Below are 25,121 nucleotides of genomic sequence, written 5' to 3'. Positions count from 1 at the left end.
TGATTTGATGAAATATTCCTGAGAAATAAATTAAATTCTTAAAAATTTAAAAGCAAAAATCTTTGATGGAATATTAATAAAATAATCATATAGTTTTGGCTGAATTGAAACATGAAAATATTTGAAAACATACCGCGAAATTCACTAGGAGAGCAAGAAGTAACCAACGAAGTTGACTGTAGGAGTGCAAGAAGCCACGTGAAGGTCACGACTGCGAGAAAAATTGCACGAGAGCAAGAAGCAACGAATAATGAATGTGGGTCACCTTTATCCACAAAAACTATTGGTCTGTACACGTGGCAGATATGCATGATGGTAGACCACGTGCTCTATGCACGTATGATGACACATGTCAAAAATGGATTGATCATAATCATCCTGTATTTAATGAGTATGTCCCCACGTCGTCCTTCGCATGTGTTGACATGCTCTTTCGCACGTGTGTTGACATGCTCTTTTTGTACGTGTGTCGTACTCCTCGATAAATGTGGTACTTGTCCTCCGTAAATGTCAAGTGTCCTTGTCTTTTGCCCCCGTTTTGTTTTGCCTCCTTCAGCTGCGTGTATTCCTCTACCATGCTTCATCCACACCATCTCTGCGATTTATCAAGCAATCGTACATCTGTTCAACATTTTCCCTACGTGATTCTTTGTTGAGTTCTAAAAAGCAATCAATATTGGTGTTAAATATTATATTCAATCATATATATCATGTTTTACCTACGTTCATTAGAAATGGGTCAAATGAAAGGCAATGTCTAACAAATCACTACGATGCGAAGAATGAATTACGATTTTTTCTGATGTTGCCATATCGTGTTATAGTGTTTTGGACATACTTTCTTGTCCTACACATTGTTATGTGTCATGTATGTTATCTATGACTTGTTTTCATGACTAACTTTCTTGTCCTACACATTGTTATGTGTCATGTATGTTATCTATGACTTGTTTTCATGACTTACTTTGTGAAATGAAACACTCTGTGCAAGAAATCACTACAGTGCGCGAGGAGGGTATGACGATTAGGTTAAATGTGCCTATATCGCGTTGTAGTGATTTAAACCTATTTTATCGTCGTAGGTATTGTTAAGTGTATTGCTCATGTGTTATTTTATTAAATGAAAGGGTCTGTTTGAAAAATCACTGCAATGGGAGGAGTTGATGTAGATTTTATCTGATGTATCCATATTGCATTGTAGTGATTTGAAGCTATTTTGTTATCCAAGTTAACTTTTTCAGTAGTTTTTATATTATTTTGTGTTTTGAAGCGCTAAGCGTGATAAATCACTACAACATGAGGATTGTGTTGTGATTGTTTTTGATATGCCCAAATCATGTTGTAGAGATTTGCTGCTATTTTTATTGTCCTATGTATTTATTGGGAATTTTATCATGTAACATTGTGACAATTTTTAGATGCCGCAAGGCTCTCATCTACAGATGATTCCAAATTAGGTAAGGAAACTAGTTCAAGCAAGAAACTGTCGCACTGCGCGCTCAATGAGGAGATGCAGATATGACCACCATAGATCCGTCCTTCTTGAACTAAGGAAGATGGAGAAACATATGCATTGTGCGGCTTCAAATTTGCCATTCCAGCACGTAGTCCGGTTGACATGCAAAGATTTTGGCATTAATATGCACGTTGGGCAGGCCTCTGTATGAGGATGTTTGTAAGAGGCTGTGGAAGACTGGCTTGTCGAGGTTTTTCAGGATAGCTACATCCTTGCCACACATGCGCACAGAATCATTGTAATGCGAAAAGACATGAACTCACTTCGGTTGCTCAGGTTCAGATATGACTGTACACTGGAGCCTGTCCTACTTAGTGACAAGAAAATGAAAGAAATTTCAAAAATCTCTCATTTGATGAAGAAGGTTAAGATCACAGAAGTGAGAGATGCTAGTCATTCTCGTGACACAAGGCTCAACACACAAAGGATTGGAGACCAAGCCAGGATGCAGGAGCTCCAAAAATTGCGGTTGAAGAAAGCGTCTATTTGGGAAATGCATAAGTCGAATGTTAGAGTTTTGAGTATTTTGTACCCTTGATTCACGTTAGACTTCCGGTGCAAGGCACCGCGTAATTTTTCCCTTTTGATATGCAGAAGAGGAGATTGATGTTTTATCAAATGTTTCAAGGGAGGTCAATGATAGAATTATAATAGCAGTTCTAAAGTTTGCTACGTCCTTGTCATCATCTTGATTGTAAAGTGGTTTGCTTGTCCAAAGTAACTAATATAGTGTAATTTTCTTATGCAGCTTGATTATATCAAATCTCCCATTCGATATTTTCTTCTACAGCTTGATATCAAATCTCCCATTCGATATTCAAAATCGTGTATATATTGTAGATTCCATCAAATCTCCCATTCGATATTCAAAATCGTGTATATATTATAGATTCCTTTCTTTTCTTGGTTCTTACTGCACAACATACTTCATTGGTTTATGTATGTCGATGGTTTAGTCCAGATAAATTTCGATGTAGCTCAAATAAATCTAATGGCATACAATGAAGAGTAAGTGACATGCAATCTCATTTATAGTCTTACTACTGTGACCTAAATTTACTATATATTTTTGATGTTACTTCTCATACTCCTAATTGCATGTTGTAGTTCACACTGGAGTTTGATCCTTTACGATATGCCCGGGGGGTGCACCTAAAAAAATGTAAGTGTAGCACGTGAGTTCATCAGGAGGGTTTTTTTAATTGACAAAACCTACAGGATTACATCTACAAGAGGGGGTTTTTTATTACACTTTTGAAAAAAACCCGTAGGTTCCTTAAGAAAGAGGGGTAATTTTATTAGTTGATAGCATGTAGGTAGAGGGGGTTTTTTATTATCCCTTGAACGCACGTGATACATATGATTTCTTAGTGGTGGACCCCCCGAGACGATATGAAATCCAAGACTTGTTACTAATTCAGGTGAAGAATTCCATGGCACCGTGAGACAGTAAGTCCACACAATCATTACTTATATATCGTATAACAAGTTGGAGAGAGAGAGAGAGAGAGAGAGAGAGAGAGAGAGAGAGAGAGAGAGAGAGAGAGAGAGAGAGAGAGAGAGAGAGAGAAGGAGAAGTACTTAGAGAACTTTCAGTATTGACAACAGTACTTAGAGAACTTTCAGTATTGACAACAGTATTGTTTCATGTGCAGATTGGTTAGAAAGCTCATAACTGCTCTCGAGGCCTTAATCTAGGACACACTGCTAGAAAACACAAGAACTGTGAGATGCAGAGTCTCGCAACACAAAAACAAGATGGCCATAGTTGCGATTGGAGGGTGTGCTACAACACAAAGTTGCTGCTACACTTAGTTCTCTCATTGCCCATAGAAAATGTAGGCATACTCCTTTTTTTTAATGATATCTTACTTTCCTTCCTTATTCTTTGATAGCACATGTCTATTTTTTTGGCTTTTTGTAGAATCCATGATTATCACAATACTCCGATTAGGGCTGTTCAAGGAAGAGACCATTGAGCATATTATTATCAACATTCATTAGCAGGCCGCCTAATATCCCTCTTGTGTTTGTGCCCCCTCCACCACACGGCCGCGACCAGGACCAGCGCTCGCCACAACACTACTCCCAAACACAAGTAGACAGGTTCGTTGTGGAGCTTCCAAAATCAGATGGATCTGAAGACGTCAATTTGGAAGCTTCGAGTTCCCAACAATAGCAAACTGCACAAAGTCAAGCTTCAACCCCGCAACGACAGCAAGCTTTTGTTCCTGAAGAGCAAGCTTCTCGTCCCCAAGAGAAACCACCCCAAGAGCGTCCGGAAGAGCAACCACCCCAAGAGCGTCCGGAAGAGCAAGCACCCCCTCAACGACAAGCTTCACTGCCCCAATATCAAGAATCTTCCCACACCTCACCGCACGCTTCGTAGGGAAAAATAAGAACATGCTATCAATGTTTTAAACATCCAAAAAAAATGTAGAATATTTGTCTTAGTTTTTATTGCTATGAGAAACACAAAATGTTGTCATGAGTACATTTATCTCTATGTGATGGTCGTTTGCACCACAAAAACTTGCTTCCTTGTAATGTCTTTACAATGAATGGTCCTTTCTTTTCTCCTTGGTACCTATTTCCAAAAATCAAAGTAATGTATATAAGTAATAATGATTATGTAAAAGTTTTGAAATGAATACTTTTTCGAGGTTAGATTGAATAACATACCTTATGGTCGTTGCACTTGAACACATAATCATCATGCACTTGTAGGTCATCCTCATTTGCCGAGTCTGTTCTCACTTGACGTAGTGAGATGTTTGACATTATATTGAGTACTGCCAAGAGCTCATGTTCAAACCATGCCTCTAATAACATCAATGGATTTTCAATGTCATCCTCCAAGTCCAATTGCTTTTCCATTGACATAATGCCATCTCATATAATGAAAGGCCAAAATAAAATTCTGGGAGCCAATCATATATTTACAGACAATAGATTTCCTATGGATTTTGCAGGTAACCCCATTTAATTCTTTCACATCCCAATTTTGACCTAAGAAATCCAAACATTTCACTGATTTACAGATAAACATTGATGATGTTTTCTTGACCTCCTCGTCATAAAAGAAGTCAACAAAAAAATGCAATGGCATAAAGACAACAATTTTCAATTGACGACTTGCTACATTTGTGTTCTCATCTCAACTCAAGCAAAGGATCGATCAGCACTTGCGCTCTCCGCTGCCCACCGCCGCCTCTCCTCCTGTCTGCAAGTTTCCTCCATCTAGGTAATGCTCCATGAAGTTTGATTTGTTCTAATTATTCCATGCTATGAGAATTGTCACCTCCAACACCCTCCTTCAATTCGAGCACCTCGATCAAACAGAGATTAGGACCTCCCAGGATCACACGGTCCGATCTCTAATACCATGTCAAAGTCATGTAGCAGCAGCACGTACACCACCTTTTAGGGCACTAAGCAACATCAGTGGCTAGGCTCCCATCTCCTAGTTGTTGTTCCCTCCCCAAAGTCCCGGCCTATGACAAGGAGCCACCACACCCTATTTATGGCTCTTCCACTTCCCATGCTCTTGCATATGGGATAATCCACCATAACTTCTAGTCATGTGATAACTTGAGAGTAGCTCGATGACGAATTCCCACCTTAAATACTATTGTTCACTCACTACTACTGACATTATTGACTTAGAATGGCCTACTACATGACAATTAAAGCATCAATTTTCCTATGCCAGGTGGGCATTGATATCTCCTGGAGCAACACTTAGCCCAACTTCTTTTAAGCAATCGAAAGAAGCTATTATACTAGAGCTCGACGAGGCTTTCCTTAGCTGGCCAGGTAGTGGTGGAAAACCAGGTTCTTCTTGCCACCATGTGGTATATCACTTCTTGTTGGGCCTTCTCACAGGCCTATATTGGTCAAGTTCAATGATTGACCTACAACTGTCTATGGGCTGGTAAGGATAGGTTTGGAGTTAGTTTACTACGAGCTTGGGATCATCTAAGAAGACCAAGTAGCACTCCAAGATGTTGTTGTCAAAGGCCCACGTCGATTTGCGGAAAGGACTTCAAGAGGTGGTCGGTGTCAAAGGCTTGTGTCGATCGATGTAGAGGCACTCTGAGGTGGTAGTGTGGTAACAAAATATGAGGTTACAAGGGTGCTATGGTATGTGAGGTGGTAGATGAAGAGCACAGAGGACTACCATCCTGAGCAGTGTAGTGGTGCAAGCTTTAGTGACAAGGGTTCTACATACCTAAGGGGTGGTGAAGAGAATAGAGGGCTGTCATCCTCCCGAGTGGTGTCGATGGTGAAGATAAGTAGAGAGTGGGCTGCCATCCCAGTGGTGTGATGTAGCAAAGAGTGGGCTATTGTCCCAAAGAGTAGAGATGATAAAACTATGTTGCTTGTGTTGTAGATAGAGTGGGCTATTGTCTCGATGTGGCGTGAGCTAAGAGAAAATGTTAAAGTGCTCTATGTAGAAGGGAAGGTTGCTGTCCCATGAGATAAAGATAAAACGTTGATATGCTCTACTATAGCAGAGAGGGTTGTTGTCCCATGACTAGATATGTAACACTGATGTGATCTATGTGGTAGAGAGGGCTGTTTTCACATGAACAGATATGTAACACTAATGTGATCTATGTGGTAGAGAGGGCTTTCGTCCCAAACTGTAGCCAGTTGTAAAACGCTGAAAGTACTCTCCTCTAGCAAAGCGGGTTGCTGTCCCAAGGTGTGGCTAGTAGTAATAAAGGCTAATGTGTAAATTCAGAGAGAGAAATTATGATGGAAAATGTGGTGAAGGTGAGGTGATGTAGATGGGTTAATTTTCTCCCAAAGTAACATCTTGAACGAGACTCTCCACTAAGTAAGAAGTCCCATTCCCTATGTGGTCCAAATCAGAGTTTGTCAACTTCTGGTGAGAAGAATTTGTCCTCCAAGAGTGTCAGTTGATGATCCATGATGTGTGCTTTCGATAGCTCTGATACCATGTGAGGGAAAAAGGACAAAAGGACCAAATGTATGAGAGACTAGGGGAATTTTGGACTCAACTTTGGGCCCTCTAAGAAGTGCCAACTAAGCTTAGAGAGAGATAATCCAAAAAGCGTAAAAAAATAAGGTGAAATTGATTTTAGCATATTTTCTCTTGGCATTTTCATGAGATGTAGAAGATATATTTCTATTCTCAAATGTACATAAAAATGATAGAATATTGCTAGTTCTTGAACTCTTCAATCCGTTCATGTACTATATGTACTACGTGAACAATGAATTGGTCAATTCTCCAAGTTTAATGGCTTATATCTCAAAATCTCTACGTACAACGAAATAGAATATTTCTTAAAATTTGAACCAAGGATCATCCAAAAATAGTTTGAGTTCCTGCCCTGCAAGAAACTTACCTCAAATTTCGAAGGTTTTACATATCAAAGTTTGCAGGTACAAGTACAAAGGTTTTTCTCACAAATTAGTTCGACTCTACTTCTTTTTACTATTTTGGCATCTTTCTCTTTCCATTCAGATTTTTCTATTGATCAGTCTGAATTAAGACATAAGCAGACCTCATTAGGTCTCTATAGACAACCAAAAAAACTAAGGGATTTGAGCAAATGAAGCTAGGAGGTGGAGGTATCAAGAAGAGAATACATGCAATCAAGTAAGCTCCTTTTTTTATTAAAATTGGTTTATTGTTTCTATTGTGATATTTTATGAATAGCAATCATTATTGCATATGTTCATGTATATCAATTTTTGTGTAAGATCCCTGTTCCCACCGAGCAACGGATTCGGGGTACTAGCAGCGGAAGTAGCACTTCTCGCGCGGGACAGGGGTCCCACACTCGGGGCCTCGCCCACGGATATCCGGACAAAAGACTAATCCGTCGGTTTGTCCAAAACCGAAACCGGAAAAACTTCCTTTACCCGGAAAGCACAGGCGATTCCACCAGGATAACTCTTTACTCTAACGTAGTCAAGATCATTACTGATCAAACTGATCTGACTGCACCTTTAACGGTACGTGGTCAAATCAAGGAAGAAACTGCACTTGGATCATTGGGATCAACGCTTTTTTCCCCATCAAGAGGCACAGCCGTTGATTCCTATCCATAGAACAATTTCTATCCAGGATTTACTTCATCTATCGTAATAATAGAAATTAAATCTCGATTTACGGATCCATCAGTCCAGCCTAACCCCATCCGATCCCATGGGTTAGCCAACCGCCCAACCACTGTAGTGATGGGATCCAATTTGGAATTTGGTTAGGTTTTGTCCCGGGTACCAAGGAAAAGAGTTCCAAGGCCCCCTAGCCGGAAGTTCATGCAAACATAAAACTAGTCATACCACTTACACACCCAATATGAAATTGCCTTTTTCTTAGCATCAACTAGCTTTAAAACAATCCTTTAATAAAACCATTATGTCACTGATGACAATCCTCAAAGTCTCTGGTTGAATCCTTATTTCCAGTCATTCTTTCATCGGTATACTTATGGCATCATTGGCAACCAAAACGCTCACCACCTGTTCTCTCAGGGGCCTTTTCCATGGTTCCTAGCTCATAGTAACCGGCAATATATTCATATAATAGAATGCAGTCTCCGTGGAAGATCAGCAAGATCAACCCACAGATCCATATAAAAGAGCCATGGACTCATCTGTTGAGGACCAGCAAGGTCAATCAACCAGATCCATGCCCGGTTTCAGAAAACAACTCTTACTCCTTGTTCCAATATCTTCCACGACGCACGTGTGGGTATCTTCGGCGACCCAGAGCCCGAGCACCGTATGGTCAGCACCCTCTAGGATCCTTCGCAGGTGACCTAGCGCTTCACTCATAGGCCGCTTCCTTGGTCCCTCATCCACCGTACCGGAAGCTCACCATTTAAATCGAGTCGAGGCTGGTCAAGACCTCGATCGACCTTGCTACGCGAGACGTCCTCCATTGACTCTCCGTCAGCAGTTGCAACTTTAACAGTTAGGTCTTCATGACCTTAATTCCACAAGACAGTCAAAATGCTTCCCCAGCATTCATGACATAAAACAGTCATTTACAAACAGTCACAAAATACAGTTTCTAAATCGAACTCTTGTCTTTCCATATTATCCACTCTCGGACCACATTACTTATTCCACATTCCATTCAGTGTGTACTCGTTCTCATCCATTCACTCATATAGACTACATTATCTCATATACATCTTCATATTCATTATTCTACATACATATCCATGTTCGTACGTCCACATCATACATCCAATTTCACATTCATACATACGCATCTACATGCATACATCCACATCTACATTCATACATCCATACCTCCATTTCCACATCCACACATCCACATTCATATTCATACATCCACATTCACATGTATACATCCATTTTCGCATCCTCATTCATACATCCACATTCACATACATACATCCACATCCGTATCTACATCCATACATTCACATCCACATCAACATTCACATTCATACATATACATCTACATACATACATACACATCCGTATCTACATCCATACATCCACATCCACATCAACATTCACATTCATACATATACATCTACATGTATACATCCACTTTCGCATCCTCATTCATACATCCACATTCACATACATACATCCACATCCGTATCTACATCCATACATTCACATCCACATCAACATTCACATTCATACATATACATCTACATACATACATACACATCCGTATCTACATCCATACATCCACATCCACATCAACATTCACATTCATACATATACATCTACATGTATACATCCACATCACATTCATACAACCATATTACATCCATTCTCGTCCTAACACATCCCATATACATCTTAACACATCCTAACTCATCTTAACACATTCTATCACATCTCATACACATCTTATCACATCTTTTTACATCTCATACACCTCTTATCACATCCTATCACTTTCCATACGCATCTTATCAAATCTTATCACATCTCATACACATCTTATCACATCTTTTTACATCTCATACACCTCTTATCACATCCTATCACTTTCCATACGCATCTTATCAATTCTTATCACATCTCATACACCTCTTATCACATCCTATCACTTTCCATACGCATCTTATCAATTCATATCACATCTCATACACCTCTTATCACATCTTATCACATTTCATATCTTTTTTTTTTAAAAAGAGAATTCTTATATTTGATATAAGATTTCTCTACACATTTATTTATACATAAATTCCATTTAAGGAGACTAACACTTTCGAAATTAAAATCAATCTTTTATGCATCTTCTTATGCATAATTTCAATTTGGTAGGGAATTATACTTTTAGAATAAAAGAATTTCTCTTATGCATCTAAGTTAAGCATAAAATCCATTTATGAGGAAAATCACACTTTTAGTATAAAAAGAATATCTTTTATGCATACCTATATGCATGAAATCCAATATGATAAAAGTAACACTTTTGATATAAAAATTTTTCCTTTATGCATACTTCTATGCATGAAAATTAAAAATGATAAAAGTAACACTTTTGATATAAAAATTTTCTTTTATGCATACTTTTATGCATGAAAATTAAAAATGATAAAAGTAACACTTTTGATATAAAAAATTTTCCTTTATGCATACTTCTATGCATGAAAATTAAAAATGATAAAAGTAACACTTTTGATATAAAAATTTTCTTTTATGCATACTTTTATGCATGAAAATTAAAAATGATAAAAGTAACACTTTTGATATAAAAAATTTTCCTTTATGCATACTTCTATGCATGAAAATTAAAAATGATAAAAGTAACACTTTTGATATAAAAAAAATTTCCTTTATGCATACTTCTATGCATGAAAATTAAAAAATGATAAAAGTAACACTTTTGATATAAAAAAATTTTCCTTTATGCATACTTCTATGCATGAAAATAAAAATGATAAAAATAACACTTTTGATATAAAAATTTAACCATTATGCATACTTCTATGCATGAAATAAAAATTGATAAAAATAACACTTTTGATATAAAAATTTATCCTTTATGCATGATATTAAAATTCAATGTCTCCATGATTATAATGAAATTCTTTCAATTAATCTAGGATGATAATTCCTAGAATATGGTAGGAAGTCCTCTTTTTATGCTTTGAATGAAATTATTTTATGCATAATTTTTATAAAAATTTTGCCATAGCTCCGCTGCTATGACTGATAAATCTCAATTTTTCTAAGGGATAATGCTTATCATTAAGGAAATAATTAAAATAATCTCTAATTGGATTATTAATCCATAATGGATTGAATCATTAATATACATAAACTAAAAGCATAGAAAAAAGCCATTAATTTGGCCTCAAGCATAGCTTAATCTTGGTTTAGGAAAAGCTTTATGAAAAGCTTGATTTGGATTGAGAATGGGTCATGAGTATGACCATTTCTTACAACTTGCTTGATTCTTTGTTCACGGTAGAGGCCCCCAACCAATCAATTGGTTAAGTATGTTGATGGAGCCACTAATGGGGATTGAAGAAAGAGGGAAGCTCCAAAAACTAGTGAATTATTAAATGAATTCACAGTTCTTGGCTTAGGTGGAGTAGAGTAACGATGCATAAACACTATATATTTTTCAACAAGGGGGAGGCTTCTATTTATAGGAAAAATTGAGCTCCTAACCAAACAAACTGATTCTAGAATTTTCTAAATCAGTTTGGTCAATATTTGACCATTTTTAGGTCAGTTAAGCTAACTTTTTGGAACTAGACTTAAATGAGGAGAGAGGAGAGATGAAATATCTCAATTTTTATGAGTTTAAAACTCATTCAAGCATGTGAAATATGCACCTCCTTTAAAGAACTCCCCTTCCTTACATATGTGTCAAAATGGAATCATTATACCCAAAATATCTCATATTTTTAATATTGCTCATAGTTTTTTTACTAATAAACCTTGTACATTTTCAACTCTTCATCTTATGTGAAATATGCACCTCCTTTAAAGAACTCCCCTTCCTTACATATGTCATACTTTTAATATTGCTCATAATTTTTTACTAATAAACCTTGTACATTTTCAACTCTTCATCTTATGTGAAATATGCACCTCCTTTAAAGAACTCCCCTTCCTTACATATGTCATACTTTTAATATTGCTCATAATTTTTTTACTAATAAACCTTGTACATTTTCAACTCTTCATCTTATGTGAGCATTTACTCATTTTTGGGTATCTTATTTTACAAAATTGGATTTATCTCCTCTCTACACATGGATTGATGCTATTGGCCCATAGGAACCTTAATTGGACCATAATCCAAAAATTTCTGAAAATCTAGACCCTTAGGCTAAGGTCCTTTATACACATTTCCGATTAATTCCAATTGCACATTGGAAAATTCTTTTTGAATTTCTGTTTCAGGGGAACTTATTTTAATAGGATGAGATATTTTTCTATCCAAAAATATTCAAAATCTGAATATTCTCTTTCTAGAATATTTTCTCTCTCTAGGTTAAAACAGTTAGAAACAAGTCTTTTATATTTCTGAAGAGGGATTGATTACAGGGAAAGATGCTGGACATTTTGAGAGGCTGGGGAGGAATCTTACATTTTGCATTTTAATATGATATTAGATCATTATTGTGCCCTGATAAACAATCAACGACAAAACCGTCTGGCGCACATTTAAGTCTTCTTTTAGATTGCCAGTATATGCAGAAGTACTAATGAACGAGAAGAAATATAAGGAGGTCTCAGAAAAGCAAATAGATGACTTTTTCAAAGATAATTAACTCAATCCACATGACATCCAGGCAATACTTGATGAGGCTGGTATATCACACAGAGGGTACTCAACCATTTATAAGACTTTGTAGGAAAAGATGAAGGATTCTAGTATGAAAGGATCATTATTTGCCAAATTCTTCTTTGCTTAAAAAAATGCATAAACAAGTAAACGACAAGGTACTGCAAGCACTGGGAATCCCATTTCATATTGAAGACACCTATGCTGCACCAAAATAGGAGATGTGGTCTACAATAGATACAATAATATTTTCTACGACTTGGAGGCCTTACAATCATATGTTGTTCAATTGCTTGAAGTTACTCCTGAAGAATGTGATGAGTGTCAAATTATGAAGGAGAGAGAGTTAGAAAGGGTTACCATCACACTGATGAACAGGGCACTTGAAACATCTATTCTAAAAGATGATCCTAGAGAGTTTAGTGTTCAATCTGAAAATAATATATTGTCTTTGGGATCATTTAAGGTAAAATTTATTAGACTCGGATATGTTTGTGAAAAAGAATTACATATAAAAAACACTAATGGGTGTTGCATTCCTATGTTTCTTATGTATTGCAAGTAGAATTAGAGAATTTTGATGTTCTACATTGGGTCTTTCATAAGGGCATCGATACCCGAGATCATTACCGAGACGAGCAGAGAAATGGCAGAATCTTGGATGTGGAAGGCATTGGACAATAAAAGATGGAGTGGCATATGGCGGGTGATCTTAAAACTCTAAAATGTATGCACAATGTGTCAAAGGGTGCCAATTCAAAAAGTCCCTGCTTATATTGCTGCATGTGCAGTGCAAAGGTGTGTACAATGCGTGCTCTTTGCAGAATCATTGAAAAACTCTTGTTTTTATACATATGTTTTGCATGGACTCTACAGCCCAATACAACAAAGTTTACATCCATCTGTGAGATTCCCCTGTTCCCATCGAGCAACAGATTCGGGGTACTAGCAGCGGAAGTAGCACTTCTCGCGCGGGACAGGGGTCCCACATTCGGGGCCTCGCCCACAGATATCCGGACAAGAGACTAATCCGACGGTTGTTTCAAAACCGAACCCAGAAAAACTTCCTTTACCCGGAAAACACGGGTGATTCCACCAAGAAAAAAAACTTTTTACTCTAACGTAGTCAAGATCATTTTTGATCAAGCTGATCTAATTGCATCTTCAAGATACTTGATCAGATCAAGGAAGAAACTTGCACTTGGATCATTGGGATCAACGCTTTTTTCCCCATTCAAGAGGCACAGCCGTTGTTCTTATCCATAGAACAATTACTGTCTGGGATTTACTTTATCTATCGTAATAACAAAAGTTGAGTCTCGATTTACGGATCCATCAGTCCAGCCTAACCCCATCCAATCCCATGGGTTAGCCAACCGCCCAACCACTGTAGTGATGAGATCCAATTTAGAATTTGATTTTTGTCCTGGGTACCAGGGAAAAGAGTTCCCAGGCCCCCTAGCCGGATGTTCATGCAAAAATAAAATTAGTCACACCACTCACACACCCAATATGAAATTGCATTTTTCATAGATTCAACCAGTTTTAAAACAATCCTTTAAAAAAACCATAGTATCACTGATGACCATCTTCCAAGTTATCCGGTTGATTGTTAATTTCCTATCATTCCTTCATCAGAGTATCTATGGCATCATTGGCAACTAGAACGCTCACCACCTGTCCACTCAGGGGCCGTTTCAATAGTTCCTAGCCCATAATACTCGGCAATATAATCACTTATCAAGATGGACTCTCGTTGAAGATCAGCAACATCAACCAACAGATCCATATAAAGAGCCATGGACTCATCCATTGAAGATCAGCAAGGTCAATCAACCAGATCCATGCCCGGTTTCAGAAAACAACTCTTACTTCTTGTTCCAATATCTTCCTCGACGCACGCGTGGGTATCCTGGGTGACCCAGAGCCCGAGCACAGCACCCTCTAGGATCCTTCGCGCAGGTGAGCTAGCGCTTCACTCATAGGCCGCTTCCTTGGCCCCTCATCCACCGTACCGAAAGCTCACCATTTTAATCGCACCGAGGCTGGTCAAGACCTCGGTCGACCTTGCTACGCGAGACGTCCTCCATTGACTCTCCATCAGGAGTTGCAACTTTATTAGTTAGGTCTCCAAGACCTTAATCACAAGATGGTCAAAATGCTTTCCCAGCATTCTTGACATAAAACAGTCATTTACAAAGAGCATTTACAAACAGTCACAAAATACAGTTTCTATATCGAATTCCGTCTTTCCTCATTATCCCTCCTCAATCCACATTACTTATTTCACATTCCCTTCATATGTACTCATTCTCATCCATTCATTCATATCAACGACACATTATTTCCCATACACATTCACCTTCATTATTCTTCATACACATCCATGCATACATCCATTTTCACATCCTTATTTATACATCCACATCCACATACATACATCCATACATACACATCCACATGCATACATTCACATCTACATGCATACATCCATACATACATACATCCATTTTCTCATTCCCATTCACATAACCCCATACGCCTTCTCATCTGTTCTTTTTCATCATATCCATTCTCACCCTATCACAACCCATATTAACACCATATTGGGGAATATGGGAATTTCCCACAAGTTTGGGACACGTGGTCAAAAGTTTGGATTAACCATAACTTGAACACCACTAATCCAAAATGAGCGCTTTATAGCTCTTTAGATTCCATTTTTCGAGCGCTTTCCAACGATAGGTCATATGATAGGGTTTTGAGAAACTTACAAACATGTTATCCATGTCCCCCTTTTTTAAGTATTCAAAAATGGGAATTGGGGAATTCCTAAATTCACTAATATGGTGTTTATTCATCTTATCTCATCACATACACTTCTTATCTCATCCCATACACATCTTATCACATCTTAACTCTTCTTATCACATCCTAACTTATCTCATATGCATCTTATCACATCTCATACACCCCTTATCACATCCTAACTCATCTTATCACATCCTAACTCATCTCATATACATCTTATCATCCCATACACATCTTAACTCATCTTTTATGGATACCTCTATGCAAGAATTTCAATTGTGATAAAAGTAACACTTTTATAATAAAATAATCATTATTTTTTTTCTTTATAATTTTATAATAAAATATTTATCTTTTATGCATGCCTCTATGCACAAAATTCAATTATGCTAAAAGTAACACTTTTATAATAAAATATTCATCTTTTATGTATACCTCTTATGGATAAAATTCAATCATGCTAAAAGTAACACTTTTATAATAAAATATTCATCTTTTATGCATACCTCTATGCATAAAAGTCAATTATGTTAAAAGTAACACTTTTATAATAATATATTTATCTTTTATGCATAATATAAAATTTTAATTTTTCCATGATTACTATAAAATTCTTCAATTAATCTAGGATGATAATTCCTAGAATATGGTAGGAAATCCTCTTTTCATGCTTTGAAATGAAATTATTTTATGTGTAAATTTTTATAAAATTTTGCCATAGCTCCGCTACTATAACTAATAAATCTCAATTATTTTAAAAGATAGGTTATCTTTAAGGGAATGATTAGAATGATCCCTAATTGGATCATTAACCCTTAATGGATTAAATCAAAATTATCATAAACTAAAAGCATAGATTAAAAAAAACTATTAATTTATTCTCAAGCATAGATTAACCTTGGATTAAGAAAAAGCTTTATGAAAAGCTTCATTTGGATTGAGAATGGGTCATGAGTATGACCATTTCTTAAGTGAGAGAGAGAAAAAACCATTAGAATTAAACATAAATGAAAATTTATGTAATTCTTTACTATCATTAATTAATTAACTTCAATAGCATTTCAAAAACCATACCAATTAAGCTTCTCAAGCTTGAGAGGGGTTGAGAACAGAGAAACATTGAGAAATTATAGAAAAGATCAAAATTCACCATACTTACCTTACAATTTGCTTGATTCTTTGTTCACGGTAGAGGCCCCCAACCAATCAATTGGTTTAGTATGTTGATGGAGCCACCAATGGTGGGGATTGAAAAAAGAGAGAAGTGTCAAAAACTAGTGAATTATTAAAGAATTCACAGTTCTTGGCTTAGGTGGAGTAGAGTAACAAAGCGTAAGACACTATATTTTTTTCAACAAAGGAAGGCTTCTATTTATAGGAAAAATTGAGCTCCTAACCAAACAAACTGATTCTAGAATTTTCCAAGTCAGTTTGGTCACTTTTTGACCATTTTTAGGTCAGTTAAGCTAACTTTTTGGAACTAGACTTGAATGAGGAGAGAGGAGAGATGAAATATTTCAATTTTTATGAGTTTAAAACTCATTCAAGCATGTGAAATATGCACCTCCTTTAAAGAACTCCCCTTCCTTACATATGTGTCAAAATGGAATCATTATACCCAAAATATCTCATATTTTTAATATTGCTCATAGTTTTTTACTAATAAACCTTGTACATTTTCAACTCTTCATCTTATGTGAAATATGCACCTCCTCTAAAAAACTCCCCTTCCTTACATATGTGTCAAAATGGAATCATTATACCCAAAATATCTCATATTTTTAATATTGCTCATAGTTTTTTACTAATAAACCTTGTACATTTTCAACTCTTCATCTTATGTGAGCATTTACTCATTTTTGGATACCCAAAATATTTCATATTTTTGGATACCCAAAATATCTCATATTTTTAATATTGCTCATAGTTTTTTACTAATAAACCTTGTACATTTTCAACTCTTCATCTTATGTGAGCATTTACTCATTTTTGGGTATCTTCTTTTACAATTTCGATTTATCTCCTCCCTACACATGGATTGATGCTATTGGCCCATAGGAACCTTAATTGGACCATAATCCAAAAATTTCTGAAAATCTAGACCCTTAGGCTAAGGTCCTTTATACCCATTTTCAATAAATTCTAATTGCACATTGGAAAGTTCTTTTTGAATTTCTGTTTCAGGAAAACTTATTTTAATAAGATGAGATAATTTTCTATCCAAAAATATTAAAAATCTAAATATTATCTCTCTAGAATATTTTCTCTCTCTAGGTTAAAACAGTTAGAAACAAGGTCTTTATATTTCTGAAGAGGGATTGATTACAGGGGAAGATACTAGACATTAAAAGGGGGTTGGGGGAGGAATCTTTTATTCTACCCCACTTAAAAAACGCGAGATATCCTCATCTCGCAACTTGGGATAATTTCGCAAGATGCACGAATAAAGATTAACCACCAAGAAAAGTCTCAAAGAGAGTAAGATTCAAGACAAGAACAAGATTTAAACTTTATTCATTCTTGGAATATATATTGTAAAGATAGAAGAACTCTTTACACTTCCATAAGCCCGTCCATCATATGATCACAAAAGCAGCACTCACAAGCTGCGCATGTATAAGGTAACTCATCTATGGGAATAATTATGTTGGTTATTGCCGCACCTATCTCATTGGTATGAGGTGATCTAACAAAAGGACCTCTGAGAGGTAAGCCAAAAATGGGGTGAAGGCATATCTTCTCATGAGGAAGAAAACACGCCAGTAATAAGAAGACCTGCTCAGAAAACCCAAGATGTCTTGATCTCATGATGCAGTAGTATTGGGGACCCAAACCCAAAGCTTCAATAACCATGACCAAGCGGACATTGTTACGAAAGTGCTGCTGACCCCAGGATGTTACCCTAGTTATGTTTTGATAGGTTCGCCATTTGGTCTGAGCTGAGCTACAGAAGTTCCCAAGTGAGGGAAAAGTGAGCACTCATACTGTTCTATAAAATCCTTCTTCACAAACTCGCTTGCGTCTTGAAGGTGAGAAATCATCATGGATAAAACTAATTCTTGTTGCCAAGCCATGAAGGAGATTAAGAAAGAAGGAGATTGATGGGAGTAAGATTTTTGTGAGCGACAAGTAAAAGTTACGACTTATATAAAGGAAGGAGCTAGCGTAACTTAGAAGCCAACGGTATCTTGTCACTGAAGTTTTACCGTCTTTCCATGATTTGGGTTTGGCACATATTTCTATGAAATACATTAAGAACTTTGAGATGAGGAGGTAAAAGAAGCTTGTAGGCTAAGTCACCTACTTTCATTGAATTCAGATATAAGGCTCACAATATCTGGGGGATAACTTCTTATACTCCCCAAGAGATAAAGAACTTCTTTTGGGCTGTACTCAAATGAAAACCAAAACCTTGGTATCCATAAAACACCGATTTTCACTTCTGAACTCATTGTTATGAATCCTTAAAATAGCCGTGACTCCTGAGAAGTATTTTAGGGTCTTCCTTTTTTAAACAGAATCTTTCTTTTATTTTAGAGAGGGAATAATTATAAGATCAAAAAGGGAGATTCTTACTCTTGTATACCTCGAAGGCTGGGGTGGAATCTTACATTCTACCCCACTTAAAAAAGTGCGAGATGTCCTCATCTCGCAAGGTAAAGGACAACTCTTTTTCTTAAGATCCAATTTTATTCTGGGGTTCCTTATATTCTGGTCAACCCAACAGAATACTGGGATAAATATCCCTTATATAGCTCATAATTAAATTATAATTCATTCAGATCTTATCATTCATATCTTTAACATAATAATGGTCCATTAGATTGAAAAATTTCCTTCTGAACATTCCTCCACGGGAATTTCAATCAAGCAAGTTCTCAATTTGTCATCCCTTAACTTGATCTACCGACGATCAAGTGTTAACAGTAACAATTTGACAGCACAATCTACTAATCTCATAGTGATTTGCTGAATTCATTATCATCATTCTAGTTATGAATATCATCACACAGGGACTCGTCCCATTCCTCCTCATTGTGGTTTCATTATATTTCAACTAAATTTCAAAAATCATCATTTTCCATCAGAATTTTCAATCAGAATCCAAATCAATTCATCAATTCTCAAACAAAATTAAGGATCATTTCAACCACATTCGAAATCATCATCTGGATAGCATTAACACTTATAATTTCAAGTCTTAGATTTACTCGTATATACTGTCAGTAAAGAGCTGCAATTATACTCTCGATATATATGGTCGTCTCACGGCCCTTGGAATTATAAGGTAAATACCATCATGTCTAGGCCTCAAGCAAGTCAGGGATTCTATATAATTGTGGTGCTTCCATCTGAAGACCCAATTACAAACTTACGAATTTCAGTTTGAATATCAAATTGTATGAATTATATCACACAATTATAACCTTTTTGTGTTTCTTGATAAATTTTTGACATATTTGTCTTCTCAATTTATCTTTATTAACCAAATGCTCTGATACCAACTGTGAGATCTCCTTGTTCCCACCGAGCAACAGATTCGGGGTACTTGCAGCAAAAGTAGCACTTCTCGCGCGGGATAGGGGTCCCACATTCTCGGGGCCTCGCCCACGGATATCCGGACAAGAGACTAATTCGACGGTTGTTTCAAAACCGAACCCAGAAAAACTTCCTTTACCCGGAAAACACGGGCGATTCCACAAAGAAAAAAAACTTTTTACTCTAACGTAGTCAAGATCATTTTTGATCAAGCTGATCCAATTGCATCTTCAAGATACTTGATCAGATCAAGGAAGAAACTTGCACTTGGATCATTGGGATCAACGCTTTTTTCCCCATTCAAGAGGCACAGCCGTTGATTCCTATCCATAGAACAATTACTGTCCGAGATTTACTTTATCTATCGTAATAACAAAAGTTGAGTCTCGATTTACGGATCCATCAGTCCAGCCTAACCCCATCCAATCCCATGGGTTAGCCAACCGCCCAACCACTGTAGTGATGAGATCCAATTTAGAATTTGATTTTTGTCCTGGGTACCAGGGAAAAGAGTTCCCAGGCCCCCTAGCCGGATGTTCATGCAAAAATAAAACTAGTCACACCACTCACACACCCAATATGAAATTGCATTTTTCATAGATTCAACCAGTTTTAAAACAATCCTTTAAAAAAACCATAGTATCACTGATGACCATCTTCCAAGTTATCCGGTTGATTGTTAATTTCCTATCATTCCTTCATCAGAGTATCTATGGCATCATTGGCAACTAGAACGCTCACCACCTGTCCACTCATCAGGGGCCGTTTCAATAGTTCCTAGCCCATAATACTCGGCAATATAATCGCTTATCAAGATGGACTCTCGTTGAAGATCAGCAAGATCAACCAACAGATCCATATAAAGAGCCATGGACTCATCCATTGAAGACCAACAAGTTCAATCAACCAGATCCATGCCCGGTTTCAGAAAACAACTCTTACTCCTTGTTCCAATATCTTCCTCGATGCATGCATGGGTATCCTGGGTGACCCAGAGCCCGAGCACCGTATGGTCAGCACCCTCTAGGATCCTTCGCAGGTGACCTAGTGCTTCACTCATAGGCCGCTTCCTTGGCCCCTCATCCACCGTACCGGAAGCTCACCATTTTAATCGCACCGAGGCTGGTCAAGACCTCGGTCGATCTTGCTACGCGAGACGTCCTCTATTGACTCTCCGTCAGCAATTGCAACTTTATCAGTTAGGTCTCCACGACCTTAATAACAAGATGGTCAAAATGCTTTCCCAGCATTCTTGACATAAAACAGTCATTTACAAACAGCATTTACAAACAGTCACAAAATACAGTTTCTATATCGAATTCCGTCTTTCCACATTATCCCTCCTCAATCCACATTACTTATTTCACATTCCCTTCATATGTACTCATTCTCATCCATTTATTCATATCAACGACACATTATTTCCCATACACATTCACCTTCATTATTCTTCATACACATCCATGCATACATCCATTTTCACATCCTTATTTATACATCCACATCCACATACATACATCCATACATACACATCCACATGCATACATTCACATCTACATGCATACATCCATACATACATACATCCATTTTCTCATTCCCATTCACATAACCCCATACGCCTTCTCATCTATTCTTTTTCATCACATCCATTCTCACCCTATCACAACCCATATTCATCTTATCTCATCACATACACTTCTTATCTCATCCCATACACATCTTATCACATCTTAACTCTTCTTATCACATCCTAACTTATCTCATATGCATCTTATCACATCTCATACACCCCTTATCACATCCTAACTCATCTTATCACATCCTAACTCATCTTATCACCTCCTAACTCATCTCATATACATCTTATCACATCCTAACTCATCTTGTCACATCCTAACTCATCTCATATACATCTTATCCCATTACATACACTTCTTACCTCATCCCATACACATCTTAACTCATCTTTTATGCATACCTCTATGCAAGAATTTCAATTGTGATAAAAGTAACACTTTTATAATAAAATAATCATTATTTTTTTTCTTTACAATTTTATAATAAAATATTTATCTTTTATGCATGTCTCTATGCACAAAATTTAATTATGCTAAAAGTAACACTTTTATAATAAAATATTCATTTTTTATGTACACCTCTTATGCATAAAATTCAATTATGCTAAAAGTAACACTTTTATAATAAAATATTCATCTTTTATGCATACCTCTATGCATAAAATTCAATTATGTTAAAAGCAACACTTTTATAATAATATATTTATCTTTTATGCATAATATAAAATTTTAATTTTTCCATGATTACTATAAAATTCTTCAATTAATCTAGGATGATAATTCCTAGAATATGGTAAGAAATCCTCTTTTCACGCTTTGAAATGAAATTATTTTATGTATAAATTTTTATAAAATTTTGCCATAGCTCCGCTACTATAACTAATAAATCTCAATTATTTTAAAAGATAGGTTATCTTTAAGGGAATGATTAGAATGATCCCTAATTGGATCATTAACCCTTAATGGATTAAATCAAAATTATCATAAACTAAAAGCATAGATTAAAAAAACTATTAATTTATTCTCAAGCATAGATTAATCTTGGATTAAGAAAAAGCTTTATAAAAAGCTTTATTTAGATTGAGAATGGGTCATGAGTATGACCATTTCTTAAGTGAGAGAGAAAAAACCATTAGAATTAAACATAAATGAAAATTTATGTAATTCTTTACTATCATCAATTAATTAACTTCAATAGCATTTCAAAAACCATACCAATTAAGCTTCTCAAGCTTGAGAGGGGTTGAGAAGAGAGAAACATTGAGAAATTATAGAAAAGATCAAAATCAATTTGCTTGATTCTTTGTTCACGGTAGAGGCCCCCAACCAATCAATTGGTTTAGTATGTTGATAGAGCCACCAATGGGGATTGAAGAAAGAGAGAAGTGTCAAAAACTTGTGAATTATTAAAGAATTCACAGTTCTTGGCTTAGGTGGAGTAGAGTAACAAAGCATAAGACACTATATTTTTTTCAACAAAGGAAGGCTTCTATTTATAGGAAAAATTGAGCTCCTAACCAAACAAACTGATTCTAGAATTTTCCAAGTCAGTTTGGTCACTTTTTGACCATTTTTAGGTCAGTTAAGCTAACTTTTTGGAACTAGACTTGAATGAGGCGAGAGGAGAGATGAAATATTTCAATTTTTATGAGTTTAAAACTCATTCAAGCATGTGAAATATGCACCTTCTTTAAAGAACTCCCCTTCCTTACATATGTGTCAAAATGGAATCATTATACCCAAAATATCTCATATTTTTAATATTGCTCATAGTTTTTTACTAATAAACCTTGTACATTTTCAACTCTTCATCTTATGTGAAATATGCACCTCCTTTAAAAAACTCCCCTTCCTTACATATGTGTCAAAATGGAATCATTATACCCAAAATATCTCATATTTTTAATATTGCTCATAGTTTTTTACTAATAAACCTTGTACATTTTCAACTCTTCATCTTATGTGAGCATTTACTCATTTTTGGATACCCGAAATATCTCATATTTTTGGATACCCAAAATATCTCATATTTTTAATATTGCTCATAGTTTTTTACTAATAAACCTTGTACATTTTCAACTCTTCATCTTATGTGAGCATTTACTCATTTTTGGGTATCTTCTTTTACAATTTGGATTTATCTCCTCCCTACACATGGATTGATGCTATTGGCCCATAGGAACCTTAATTGGACCATAATCCAAAAATTTTTGAAAATCTAGACCCTTAGGCTAAGGTCCTTTATATCCATTTTCAATAAATTCTAATTGCACATTGCAAAGTTCTTTTTGAATTTCTGTTTCAGGAGAACTTATTTTAATAAGATGAGATAATTTTCTATCCAAAAATATTAAAAATCTGAATATTCTCTCTCTAGAATATTTTCTCTCTCTAGGTTAAAACAGTTAGAAACAAGGTCTTTATATTTCTGAAGAGGGATTGATTACAGGGGAAGATACTAGACATCAAAAGGGGGTTTGGGGAGGAATCTTACACCATCAAAGCACTAGAGAAAGTTCTATCAGACATTGGTTTGCATGGTGGACATGCAAAAATTGAACAAGATGAGAAAAGGTCTAAGGATGGAAAAATTGTACCTAAGAAACCTTCCATTGGGGGTGTTAAAGCAAGAAGGTTTCTATTGGAACCAACACCAGAAGGTCGTAGAAGAAAACGATCAGTGCAGATCGTAAGATACAACAGATGGGAGTGTGTTCACAATGCAGTAGTAGACCATGCAGACAATGGTCAAGCCAGAACTAGGAAAGCCAAGGTGTGAAAATCTCTGGACACTATGTTTAAGTTCTGTTGACAAGAAACTGTGGACGAAGGAGGAACAGGAGATATTTCAAACAGTGCTAGATGAGTTCAAGAGATCAATGATTGATGCATGGACGGTTCAACGCATCACCCACTATATGGTATTAGATTGATTATGCATTGAACTAGTTTTTATATATTTGAAAATATACTAATTAATGTGTTCTTTTATTCTCTTTGTAAGGTCCCTCCCAAGCCATGTATGTATGTGTCTCTTTTAATATAGATTTCAATAAGAAAAGAGAGTGTAATTAGAAAGAGAGACAATAAGGCTAGAAACATTAGAAAAGTGTTAGAATAAAAATATTAGCTCCAAAAATCCTAAAAGAAATAAGAACATAAGAATAGTTCTATTAGAGATTAGTATTCCCAAAAATAGAATTTCGAGTTTAGGTGATAAGAGGTCATATTTAGAGTACTTTTACACATTTAGAGTCCATGCATACTAAAAATGTGGAAAAACAACGTGTTTCCAAAGATAGCGCGTTTGTGGCTATATACACAAGTTTTTGCCTATTCTGCCCATGTTGGCTTGTAGACTAGATGCCTTCCCGTTCTTTCGACTGGTTATATGACCATATTCTGAGTTTTTATCAGAGAGTTATGGCCGAAACAATTTGCTGTTTCTGTCAGGGTCTCTACACAGAGAAAATTGTGAGAAGGCAGCAAGTAGCCTCAAGGTAATCCTAGAGTTTGAGATGCATATATCCTTTCATTCTTATCTAATATCTCAGAAAATAAGCTTAGATTGCTATGGTCTTTCGGAGGAACAACCTAAACTCCATAGCTTTTCTTTTAGAGAAAGAATAGTATGCCGTAGTCTTGTAAGAAGAGGCTATTTTGCCATAAACCTTAGAAAGAGAGAAGAGTCACACTACGAGTAAGAGGAGATAAAGCTTGGGAATGACTGGATGTTTTCAATCATAAGACAAGGTATTAGAAGACTCTATTCTCATATGTCAAGTTGTTCTAAAGCTCTTGTTAACAAGCAAGGACAACGATAAACGACAAATTTCTATAAGGTATATACATATTTTGTTTTTCATTTACATATCATTCTTAGGGGTTGAGGTAT

At 36.1% G+C, this 25,121-nt stretch overlaps 1 pseudogene; it reads right to left on the bottom strand.

Annotated features, from left to right (window-relative positions):
• Positions 1-3,663: 3,663 nt before the first annotated feature.
• The window catches only part of LOC147627030 (universal stress protein PHOS34-like), a 30,237-nt pseudogene continuing 8,779 nt past the window's right edge, over positions 3,664-25,121 (bottom strand).

Source organism: Cibotium barometz, chromosome 21, assembly GCF_041138505.1.
Source record: "Cibotium barometz isolate CiBa-2024 chromosome 21, ASM4113850v1, whole genome shotgun sequence".
Lineage (NCBI taxonomy): Eukaryota > Viridiplantae > Streptophyta > Polypodiopsida > Cyatheales > Cibotiaceae > Cibotium > Cibotium barometz.
This window is presented reverse-complemented; position numbering and strand designations above follow the sequence as displayed.